Consider the following 12,723-nt stretch of genomic DNA (forward strand, 5'->3'; position numbering starts at 1 on the left):
GTGAAGACCCTGGGCTAGAGGAGCCCATGTCAATACTATGTGCGATGCAAAGGGATCAGGCCAGGGTGGAGATCACCACGGAAATGACCAAGCTGCACAGAGCTCTCAGTTCACACAAGGTTCTCATAGCCACCACCTTGTTCAATCTGCTTTCCCTCCCCCCAACACAGCACTCTACACACACACACACACACACACACACACACGCACATGCACACACACACACACGTTTGCATCTCTCGATTTTGTGAGTGCCTTTGCAAGTGCCATTCTTTCTGCTTTGGTTCCTTTCTTCTTGTCTTACTTTACTGGGCTCCTAACCATCACTCAAGACTTGGCAGAAGTGATACTTCATCTGTTCAACAGACACTTGTCAACTGCTACTTACTGTACTGGGAAACCCTGCAAGGTCCTGGGAAAATGGAGATGAATGAAACCCATTTGCACCCTCATGGACATTTCAGCTTCTCTGGAGCCTTCCTTGACTGCGCTTCCCTGACACGCTTTGGTATTCCTGAGCTTAACACAGTGCTTGGCATAAAGATAAAATGCAGATATGTATCAACCTATGCGGTAGATAAGGAAATGTTTCAATTCTGGTTCTCCAGCTTCTAGTCCTATGCACTTCCTGCTATATTACATTGCACCCAAAACACAAATATCTAGCACTGCTGAAATGTTTTCAGGTATGAAATTTTCAGATATGAACCTCTCTTGTAACTGAATAGAATTTTAGATGTGGAATAACCACAGATGTCAGTTTCATCTCCCACACAATTCCCCCATGTATTCATTTGTTTAGCACCTGCTATAATAATGAAAATAATGATAGCTAACATTCTCTTCACACTATGAGAATCTTAGGCTAAGTGCTTTAAATGAATTGTCATTTAATTCTCACAATAACCAAATGAGAAAGTTATTATAAGTTCAGTTTTCCTAGTGAGAAAATGCAGCTCGGCATGGAAGGAGCTGTGCCTTACTCATTGTTGCATTCCTAAGCTAGCAAAGGTTGGAGTAAGAATTTGAATTCAGGCATTTGAAGGCTATCGTTCTTTCTCTTAACCACTTTAATATGTGCAAGAGATACGAAGGCAAGTGAGGTATATTTGTGCCTTTGAGGACCTTATGGTCTCTTTAAAGGAGACAAACATGTCAACAGATAGATTGCCTACACGCAGTGATGGCGAACCTATGACACGCGTGTCAGCACTGACACGCGTAGCCATTTCTGATGACACGTGGCCGCTGAGGCGGCCGCATACCGAGGATGAAACATTTGCGAAATAATGTTTTTTCCTCAAAGTGACACACTACCCGAGTTATGCTCAGTTTTTTGGCGAAGTTTGACACACCAAGCTCAAAAGGTTGCCCATCACTGGCCTACAGGCAACCCTTCTATGGGTCTGTAACCCGATTTCGGCACCAGTGTGATTCTCCTTCATGACTAACGGCTGGTCAGGCATCCGCCATGAGGCCGAAGTCAAATGAAGGGAGAGGAGGCTTGGCTGGAGTGACTCAGTTGGTTGAGTGTCCTTTGATTCTTGGTTGGGGCACATGGCTGGGTTGTGGGTTTCTCTCTCACATAGATGTCTCTCTCTCATCCCTTCCTCTCTCTAAGCATGTCCTCAGGTGAGGCAGGTAAGAATTAAATAAATGAAGGGAGAGGAAGGACAATGAGATGGACCTTATATGATAGGAGATAAGTCAACTTGATTGTTGTTCCACTCCCTGGGACTCTAAAGCATATGATTGTGTCCAGCCATCATTGTTGAGGTGTTTGTTGTTGTTGTTGTTGTTTTCTTTTTTGGTATTTAAAGGGCATTGCTGAATTAGATGATGATGAATGTTTGATTCATATACATCAGTTGGGTAGTCTAGTCACCTGATTCCCCTTTAAGAGACTCTATCAGTTAGGTTGTCCTAGAAAAAGAACAACGGTGCCTGGCTAAAATCTGGCTCTGTCCCACTTAGTCAATAAACAACAATAGTAACCGTTATTGCATTCACCCTTTATGATTTAGACTTTTCAAGGTGCTTTTCATGTCCTTCACATTTTCCCTCCAAGCTTATAGGACAAAGAAGTTCTGCTGGTCTCTTTCTCTGAACACCTAAGATTTTAGGTAGGCGAACACTCAACAAAAAGAGAGTCAGAGGTTTGGGCAAAAATTTGAGTTGTACTTGTCAACTGGAGATGAATGTTCTTTGAAATTCTAGGTCCTCAGCTTATGATTTTATGTTGCCATGAAGAGAAAGTCATTTTAGCTCATTGTTAAGAGTCCATTGGCATTTATATTTTTCAAATGAATTATATAAATAACTATGCATTTTAAGTCATTTTAAATAATTTATATTTATGGATTTGTTTGTGTCTATGTACTGATAATTTAGTACTTCTGATGGTAGGATTTCAGCAATGCACTTCTTTACTATAGTGGCATCTGTTTTGGATTAATCTCAATTTAATTGAATGCCAAATACATTTGCAGAAACTGAAAAGGTTGAAAACAGTGACAGAAACTCCAAAGGAATAATACTTAAGATGGAACCATGGGGCCTCCTGGGTTATGTGAACTTCCTTACCACTTAGCTAATGGAATATTTAAGCCTGAAATGAGTCAACCACACTGTGCTTGAAGTTCTCCCTTGGTGATACTAACAAGTATAAATAAGCCAGGTGATTCCAATTCAATTATGGTGGAAGACCAGAAAGAGTATTTCCCCCTCTCTTTAGCAGAGCTGCGTAAGTCATCAGAAGTACTGCTGATGTTTTTTAAAAAAAGCACGCTTTCTATTGTCAAGGTCTCTCTGAGAGATATACCTTTACAGGTGATCTGCTTGTTGCATCCAACTGGTCTAGTTTATAGGTCATGTTGGCATGAGCCCATAGATTTTGTTTTGTGATACTCAGGACAGTGGCTCTCAAATGCTAGCATTCATCGGAGTCACCTGGAGTAATTGTTTGAACCCAGGCTGCTGTGTTATGCTCCCAGGGTCTCTGGTCCTTTAAGTCTGAGTCACAGGCAGACTTCTAATATCAAATGCATTACAGTTGACCTTTGGACAACGTGGGGGTTAAGGATGCCAACCCCCACATAGTAAAAAATCTGAATAGCATAAGTCAGTACTCTGCATCCATGGATTCTTATCTGGGGTTGAAAATACGTGCATTAATCAGAGAGTGATGGAAAAACTGGCATATTTTATGGCCAAATTTCTGCCACCTACTTCAAATGATTCTCATTATTCTATACTATCCTTTTAATCTGAATATTCGCAGCAGGATGGCAATATGTGAAAACAACACTTTGTTCAAAGTTTTTATTTATTTTGCACCGATTATGAAACATGGGACAACTGAAATTCAGAGAGATGAAGCAACTTGCCCTGGTCACACAGCCAAGACGCAAACCCAGTTTGTAAGTGAGGAGCAGTATAAAACACTGGTGTCCAGGACTCAGGGTGCGTATATGCTTAAAGGAAGTTTGAGTTAGAATTTGGAAATGATTCCACATTTTCATTTCCAAGCAAAAGTTATTTTACTAGATTTCAAGCAAATGAGTGCCTCAATTCAGAGATTGAAGTTCTCTCCTGCTAGAAAATTGGTTGACAATTTCTTGTACTCCGAGCTGTCATAATGAGTCTTAAGGCCTGGTTCGTGGTGCCCTGTGTGAGGCTCATCTCCAAAACTTAAGCTTGAGAAATTACTTTCCCCAACATGCTACCCAATTTTAAGGGCATTCTACATCAAAATCCATCAACAACAAGGCTGCATACAGTCAGTTCAATTCACATGCAAATGAGACCTGTGTTGTTTAGGTTCTTCAGAGTTTCTTTCCTCTGAGGTGAATGTGTTATCATTCCTTTAGCTCTAATCGTTGATCCTTTATTGTGCTCTTTTTCTGATACCACCTCATCAATCTGACTTTTGTATTGTGCTTTCACCCCTAACCTTGTGGTTTTCTTTCTTTCTCGACTGTAACCTAATATGCTATATGCATCAATATACACAAGAGTGCTATAGTCTTTATATATTTCCCCACATGTCTTGGTCTTTACTCTTTATCACAACTGACATAGTAGGAAACACCAGGTTAGTGTAGAAACCGAATCCCCATGTGTATCTTTATCACTAATAGACAGAGAGAAATGGTTGTAGATGAAACTGAATTAGTAAACTGCAAGAAAGAGCCAAAGTATATCTTCTTCTAAGTTTGTGTGTAGGCCTATTGCATATTGGCTCAAAGTCCTGGTTAAAGACTCTGCATAGACCAGACACATTGCGTTCTGCCTCAGTCTTCGAAGCTCATCACAGTGGTCGATGAGTAACCTTGGTGCGTGTGTACAGAGGACTCCATGGGTCAGCTGACTTTGAATGGCTGACCAAGTCGCTTTATAATGTTCTATCACCTATTCTGGAGGAAGGGTCCCAGATGTTCCTTAAAAGGTGGCCCTTTTTCTAAAGGAAAACTCTTTGTTTCCTTGTTGGAGGCACTTAATGAGCGTGTTCCCTGAACTGGGCGAGCTCCCTGCGAGGCTGCATTATCACAGCACTACAACCTCCACAGCGCTCGCCCCCGCCTCACAGCCCCCCTCTGCCTTCACAGCTGCCAGGCAGGAGAGGGTCACTCAGAGAGCCTCCTGCTACACTGGCGAGTTGACCTTCTGAGATTTCACCCCTTTGTTGTGGGTGGGTATTTTCATTCACTACGAATTTTACTCAGCATATGCCATTTCCAATTCTGTTCTTCATTAAAACATTGCACTTGGTCACACCACTATATTTTTGAAGTTTTTTCCCCCTTAACCATCCAACAAAGGAAATGGATGAAAATGTATGTTAAATGAGAGCATAATATTATATCTTCTTTTACTTTCACACAGGCTGTTAAAATAGACTCCTTAGTTTTGACTAAATACTAGATTTCCATGAGGCTTTTTGATAAATGATATGACAATGTTGATATGTGTGGTCAAGACAATGAAAGTTAAGACTATTTTGAAAATATATTTCTCTAATACATCTACGTGTTGAGAAAGTTACAGAATAAATATATGGCAGATATTTCTCAATGTAAGAGAAGGAATTTATGGCAAGTATGTCTTTTCATGACACACCTTTTGTGCCATGATGAGATAGCCAACAAAGAATACTTTTTTGGTTTAATAAGAAAAAGTAATTTATAATTTGATACATCAATATGTTTTTCAATAAACTTTTCCCCAGGTTTTCTTGAATCCTCATCAGTGTAAGAATTATAATTATATGTCTCCCTCCCACTTGAACGTGGCACAAAGTGCTCATTTTCAGTTCTTCTGTTCAAGTCATAGCTGGAATAGAAATGTCATGACTCAGTTAACAATGCTTTATTATTCATGCTGATCTTTTTTATAGTGTTCTTTATCTCAAAAACATTGTAAATCAGATATCTACCTCCCACTCTTTTGTTCATTTGCAAATTTTTATTATTCTAGTTTAAAAGAGCAATGGTGTGTCAAGAGTCAATGTATACTGTTTATATATTCTTCCTGCTTCAAACTCTTTTCTCTTTATAAAGTGAAGATGCCAGACGCATGCCTAATTCCAACTTCTTTATACACAATTGTGAGGAAATTTTGTTTCTATTTTGGGTCAAAAGAGGTTTTGTGTTTCTTAAATCCACAAAAACAAAACCATGGATTGAAAATATATTTAGTAATAAGTACTTTAGATTTATGCCTTTTAAAAAGCACAATGTGTTTCTGCCTCAGTTTCCCCTCTTTATGTGGCTGTTCCTGCAGTAATGCCATGTTTCAGTGCAAGGTGTATGGTGGTCTTCCTGTTGAGGTAACTCTGCAATGAGTCCCATTTAGACAAAAGGTTAGTGGAGAGAGTGCTGGTCTCCTAGGACTTAAAATCATGGAATCAAATCTTTGTTCTAACGCCAACTATCAAATTGTATTTTGATTTGATGCCTACATGACTTAAAACAATTTAGAAAAGGTATGAAACAGCACATTATTTCTGAATTCATCTCTGTATGAAAGAGTATATAGTAGTCATGTGGATTCACCAACATTTATGTTTTAAAAAAAGATTCCTCAGAAAACACCATACAATACCTCCCCCGCAAACGGATGAATTCGAAGCAAGACAATAATCAGTAATTCCTCACTCAGTCAGGAAACATTTATGAGCTCTGTATATATACCCAGCAGTATGCTAACTACTGGTAGGTACACAGTAATGAATCAGACATGGCCCCTGCCTTCAGGGTTTACTCTTCGGTAGGGTGACAGGCACTCACACAACTTGAATAGCATATGATAAACGGATAACAGAGGTGATGCACACAGCTCTGTGGGTGTAAAATTTAGGAATTTCCAATTATGTTTGGTGTAATGAAGAAAGATATCTAAGGAGAGAGACAATTTTCACAGGATCTCAAATAATTAGTATTCAATTGCCAGGTAGAAATTAAAAGCAAGAATATTCCAGGAAGAAGAAAAAAGCTTGTAAAATATGGAAGTGGGAAGACAGCCGTTAGCAGAGCATAGTGAGAGCCTGGTGGACAGGGAGAGGAGGGCGGAGGGACCAGGGGCTGAGCGGAAGCTTTGACTTTACTATGGATTTCCAACCGGAGCCTCTGGAGCACCAGCTCTTGATTGTAGGGGAAAGGACCCCAAGGAAACATATGGCTTCTCTCCTTGGGAAAATGAACCATATCACACATATGATACACATGCCCCACCCCAGACACAAACTATATCTAAGTTCCCTGAACGCCTGTTTGAGGCCCTGAAATAAAGGGTTAAAGCAGGAATAAAGCAAGATCATATTTTTGTGTTAGAAATTCCAATATGGAGGAAGAATTACAGGGAAAATAGACTGGATACTAATTATTCTTACACTATATCTGGTCTCCTTCAGATTAACCTGTAAAGCAATTATGGCCTTCTCCTTACACTGTTGCCACTGTTTGCTTGTGTTTAACCTTGGGCTGCTATGTTACCAGTTTCTCTGAATTTGCACCTCTTCTCCTTTCCAAGAGATGAGAGCATTAAAATAAAGGGAGGGTATAATTAAATGGATGAAAAGTATCCTTGCTACAAAGAAGGCAAGGATACTTCAGGATAGGAAACAACCATTTAGTTTGGCAATTTGTTAACATTTGCTAGAAAACTTTCAATAGATGGTAAGGCTAGGAGACAGATTGAAGGGAGGGAGCAGAAGTAAGAAAGTAAAGTTGAACATATACGTGCAAAGTGTTCTATAAAACCTTTAGTGCATAAGCTTACATAAATCCATACCATTACCCTATGGGCTAAACACAACTATTATCCACATTTATTAAAAATATGAGGAGACTGAGGCACAAAAATCCTATCTCATAAAGAGGGACTATGCTAATTGACCATCCCATCCTCACAAAGATGGCGGCGTCCACAGCCAATAAGGAGGGAATATGCTAATTGACTGCCACATCCTCAAAGATGGCGGCGCCCACAGCCACAAGATGGCGGCGCCCAGTCCCCTCAGCCACTCCACGTGCCTGCCTCAGGAATCCTCCAGTCCCCTCAGCCCCCCAGCCACCTGGCCGGCCTGAGGGGCAGGCAAGCCTCAGATGGCGGCTGCCCAGCTGCCCAGGGCCGCCCGAGGCTCAGGTAACCAGGGCCGGCCAAGGCTTGCACTGCTGGCAGTGGCAGCAGCAGAGGTGTGATGGGGCATCGCCTTCCCCTGATCGCTGGGTCGCCACCCATCCCTGAGGGCTCCCAGACTGTGAGAGGGGGCAGGCCCGACTGAGGGACCCCCCGCTAATGACAGATAGTGAGTGGCAGAGCTGGGACTTAACCTCAGGAAGTCTGGTTCTAAAAAGGAAGATGGGCTTTTAACTAATATTGTGCATGGCTTCTGATAAAATAGCTGAATAGTAACATTCCCAGTGCATGTAATATAATAGGTAATATTGATAATATTGTAGCATTATAACAGTAATATAGTAACCAATATGAATTATATGCAAAGAAGACACTTTAATGATACCAGTTTGAATTAGCCACCACTATTATTACAATAATGCGTGCTAATATCTCAATATTTTGAACTGGATAAGGTGCTAATAGTCTTTACTATTTCTAAGTTTTAGAAATTCTGATATGAATAAAGATTTTTTTAGAAGTCAATATGTACAATAATATCTAAAATATTATAATAATGTAAAAATACTGACTAAAATGTAACATATTATATCATTTTTGTTTTGCTGTAAATGAAAAAGTTGACAACAATGTATTTTTTCTAATCAAAATTGAATTTGAAAAGTAATCCGTTTTCAGCAGAAGTTTTCTTTCCCGCTTCTCAGAAGACACTGCCTGGTCACCGATGCCAGACCGCCCGCCCGAGCAGAGCTGCCCGCCTCCCCGCGGTCCGGAGCAGGTCTCTGCTCAGGGCAGCGCAGCTCGTGGGAAGGGACCCGGTGCCTTTGCTCTCCTACTCCTAGGAAGCGAGCACAGCTTGGAAAGGAAACTGTTTCAGGAAATAGCCAGGTTGCTTATTTTTTTAAAGATGATGTTAAATGTTGAAAATTTAAAAGTTTTGTACTTTTATAATGGAAAATATATAATCCTCCCATTAATTTTTTAATGAACCATTTATTCTTTGACAGACAGCATCCACCTTACATTTGTATTTTGGTTTTCTTTACTGATTAAAATGTACACTTAGATTTTACCTTGAGATTCCGGAACTCATTCAGTGAATGGTAGTGAGTGTCTACTCTGCGTCAGACACTGTACTAGGTAAGGAGAAACTCGAATAAAAGTCCGTTTTCTAGTAGCTTCTAGTCTAAGAGCAGAGTCCAGTGAGGAGACACAGGACGCCCCCAGCACGTGCTGTGGCCGAAGCTGTGGGGACAGCAGGGAGCTCAGCTCCAAGGTCTTCTCAGAGCAGATCCTTCAGAGCTGGATTAGAGGCAGAGCAGGAAAGATGCACATTTTCTTTTGTGAAAAGTAGAAAACTTTCTGTGAAAAATTGTTTTCAAGTATAGCACCTGGTATGCATGTGAGAAGAGGAGCTGGAGGAGGGTGAGGAGCAATAGCTAGGACACGGACGGAAAACCTGAAGACAGCCAAGGAAGGCGCGTGTGTAGAAGAATTCCACGCGCGTGACAGGAACATTAGACATCCAGAATGCTCCGTATTGGCACATATTGGTGTACCCACTCCTTCAAATTTGCCTGAGGAACATTTGCACCATCTTCAGCTCACAAAGATGCACGTTGGTGACAGAGGCTGGCCGGATGCAGCTGAGCCAGTCCGACTCCTTCTCTCTGGACCACAGGCCTCTGCGTTTCACTCCTCCTTGCGTCAAGGTGGGGTCACCAAATGGCTCTGGCCCAAGGGACTCAGACAGAAACGTGATGTGCCTTACTTCTGGGTTTTTCACCTAAAATCTGCCACACAAATCTCCTCATATTGCTCTTTACTTAACCGACAGCTTTGAGCAAAGAATGCAGTAGAAACTTCTAAGGAGCCCCTGGGTGACAGAGGTACAGGATGAAAACAAGCTTTATCCCTCCCGGCTGGATAGCTCAATTGGTTAGGACCGTGGTCGGCAAACTGCGGCTCGTGAGCCACATGCGGCTCTTTGGCCCCTTGAGTGTGGCTCTTCCACAAAATACCACGTGTGGGCTCGCACATACAGTGTGATTGAAACTTCGTGGCCCATGCGCAGAAGTCGGTTTTTGGCTCTCAAAAGAAATTTCAATCGTTGTACTGTTGATATTTGGCTCTGTTGACTAATGAGTTTGCCGACCATTGGGCTAGGACATCATTCTAGCCAACAAATCAATGTTTCTCTCTCTCTGACTCTCAAAAAAAAGAAAATCAATTAAACAAAAAGCTGGATCTCTGAGTCACCACATGATGGAGAGCAATCTAGAAATACCTGTGTGCATTGAGCTTTACGAGGCCAAGAATGAACTTCTATTAAGTTAGGCCATTGAAAACGGAGGGTTGTTTTTTTAAAAGCAGCTACTGTTAATAAATCTGGCTAATAATATGATAATATGGAATATATTTTATATTTGAATTAACCAATAAATACATTCCAGTATTTATTATAGAAAAGTAAGAATATTTTTGAATTCTAGAATTTGTACAAAGTACAATATATTTAGAATCTAATTTAATCCTATAAGAAATGCCATGAGGTAGACACTATTACTGCCATCTCTACTATAATGGTTAAGAAATCCAGGCTCAGAGAGTTGGAAATATTTACTTAAGATCGCAGGCCAGGATTTGAATCCATGCTGTTAGGCCTGATAGATTCTATAGTATATGTCAAACAACTAATATCTCATATTATTTCTTTCAAAAAGGTAAGCATAGTTAAAAATCACCCAGTATAGTTCGCTTTATTATGCAGGAGAATGTAGGAGATCCATTTTCCCCTCAGTATAGAACAGCAGAAATTTTTGTCACCAGGATGTGCTTTCATAACAATATGTATTTTTTTGTGGGCTGATATCAAACCCTTATTTTTGACCATTAGAACTAGTAGTTGCTTCTCAAAACTTCTATCAACTCATTGTTACCATTAGGTCAATAATAGATGCCTCATGTATACACACACTTTAAAAAAAACCTCCAGCCAAATGGACATTTGAAATAGCAACAGAAATCTCTCTTGACATTGGCTGATAGAAGTTGACCTGTGGTAACAGCATACTGTACTTCATGAGTCAAGGATTCTAGTTTTCAGTTGGATACCTCCTCTCAGTACTGGTTTATCTATGAAACAATGCACCCCATTCTTTCCACCTACTTAAAATGTGAAGAGAATGATGAACCCAGGGGCCAAATATCTACTTAAATATGAGGACGCTTTGTGGCCACCTCACCTTGCTGGGTTATCATCCTCCTCCCAGGTCGGAGGAGGGGTTCTGAACACCGATTCTCATAAAAGTCTACAACCTGACCCCATTTCCCTGCTGTTCCCTGCTCCTGGGAGCTGGGGTGAGCCTTCGGAGGAGTATCAGCCAAGGGCACAGGAACACTGGGTTGGGGATCTTGCCATTGCCTTGCATTTGGAACAACTACTCTTTTTTTTCTTTCTTTTTTTACCATTTCTGACAAAACAGTCTCATTGTTATCAACTGCACATGTATTAAAACACACAGGGGCTTTTAAGTAAGTGTATCATGCATGGAAAATATCACTGCCCGACAAGCTCCAAATTGGCAAGTGAGAGGTTTCACTGAAGGAAACAGCAGTGCCCACAGCGAGCTGCACAGGCGCACTGCTCCTTTAAGGGGGCGAAGCCTCCTGCCCCTCCCTCATCCGCACCCAGAGGGCCTGCTAGAGGGGCAGCCCAGCCTCTGTCTGGGATCCAGCTGTCAAGGCAACCTCACTTCCTTCCCCTTTGTGTGAGCTCAGCTCTGCCCCAGCGCTCCCAGCGCCGTGCCTTCCCCAGTGAGAGCTCTAGACGCCCCCTTCCCCAGCGCATCCCACCCATGCCCCAGGCCACAGAGCACAGGCTCCGGACTCCCCGAGCGGTGGGGAGCCCCTCTCGGTGGCTCTGAGGACAGACTGTGGCCCTTTGGATGCTGCTGAGCTAGACCTTGCAGATCCTTTTCTGGTTGGTCGTGAATTAAGGCTGATTTGTGCTTAATCAGTGAAACACACACTAGAGAGAGAGAGAGAGAGAGAGAGAGAGAGAGAGGTTCCCACTACTCTCACTTGCCGATTTGGACCAGAAGTCACAAAAGTAAAATAAATTCTCCTCCTCTGGAAGGACCACACAGGCCTGCTGCGGTGTGCGGGCATGTGTGTGCGTGTCGGTGTGTTTCTTTCCTTCCCAAACTGATGCCGCACCAAATAATAGCCCTGCTCCCTTGACAGCTACTTAGCACTGTGGACCCCAGCGCCTTCCTGTCTGCTCCTTCCTCCCTGCTCCCTAACCATTAATAATACCTTCAACTGGCCAGGGTCACTGTTTATTTCGTTTTTAAGGTTTATCTTTATTGTTGAAAGTATTACAGACGTACCCCCTTGACCCCTCCACCCCACACCCGCCCTATTCTGACATAATGAACTGGGGGCTGCGGCCCCCAGGGTCCCAGGCTGACACTGGCGGGCGATGCCTTCACCCAGAGGTGCCCGACTGCATGGAGTCGCCACTCTGGGAAGAATAAACATTGATCTGCTTTCTGAGAATGTGCACCATGTGAAATGTTAATGCTTTTAAACATCTTTGGACACGCCAAGTAGCTATTATCACCCCTATTATTATACGATATAAAATCTCAGAGAGCATCTACTTGTCAACTTCATCCTCATGATCAGTGAACGTCCACTGTCTTCACACCAGCATGTGACTGGACTCAGGGAAGACATGCTAAGACAACAGTATTGATTATGTGAGTTCCTAACGGGTATAGAGGGTATAGGTTACATACAACAATCATGTGAATACGTATTGTTTGTGGATTTCTAATAATGAATGCTTATTCCCTAGTGGGGCCTCACTTGTGACTATTGGGTCAGAGGTTTCCCACTTGTCTCCCTGAGTGACTCATTCTTTTGTGTAGAGACAGAGAAAAAATTGACACTTACAATCATAATTGGCTATAAATGTTTGGAGCTATGAAGGGGATGGGACTCTTTCCTGAGAAAGTTTGAGTGTTCCGGAGCCCTGGCATAGGAGATAGTCATAGTTAAATGGCTCTACGTAAGGAAAAG

General features: G+C 42.0%; 1 protein-coding gene across 2 annotated transcripts in view; it reads right to left on the bottom strand.

Annotated features, from left to right (window-relative positions):
• MDFIC2 (MyoD family inhibitor domain containing 2) overlaps positions 1-12,723 on the bottom strand; it is a gene marked incomplete at both ends in the record, with an annotated part of 120,806 nt that overhangs the window by 23,981 nt on the left and 84,102 nt on the right. The gene's annotated exons all lie outside the window — the stretch shown is intronic.

Source organism: Cnephaeus nilssonii, assembly GCF_951640355.1.
Source record: "Cnephaeus nilssonii genome assembly, chromosome: 17".
NCBI classification, from domain to species: Eukaryota; Metazoa; Chordata; class Mammalia; order Chiroptera; family Vespertilionidae; genus Cnephaeus; species Cnephaeus nilssonii.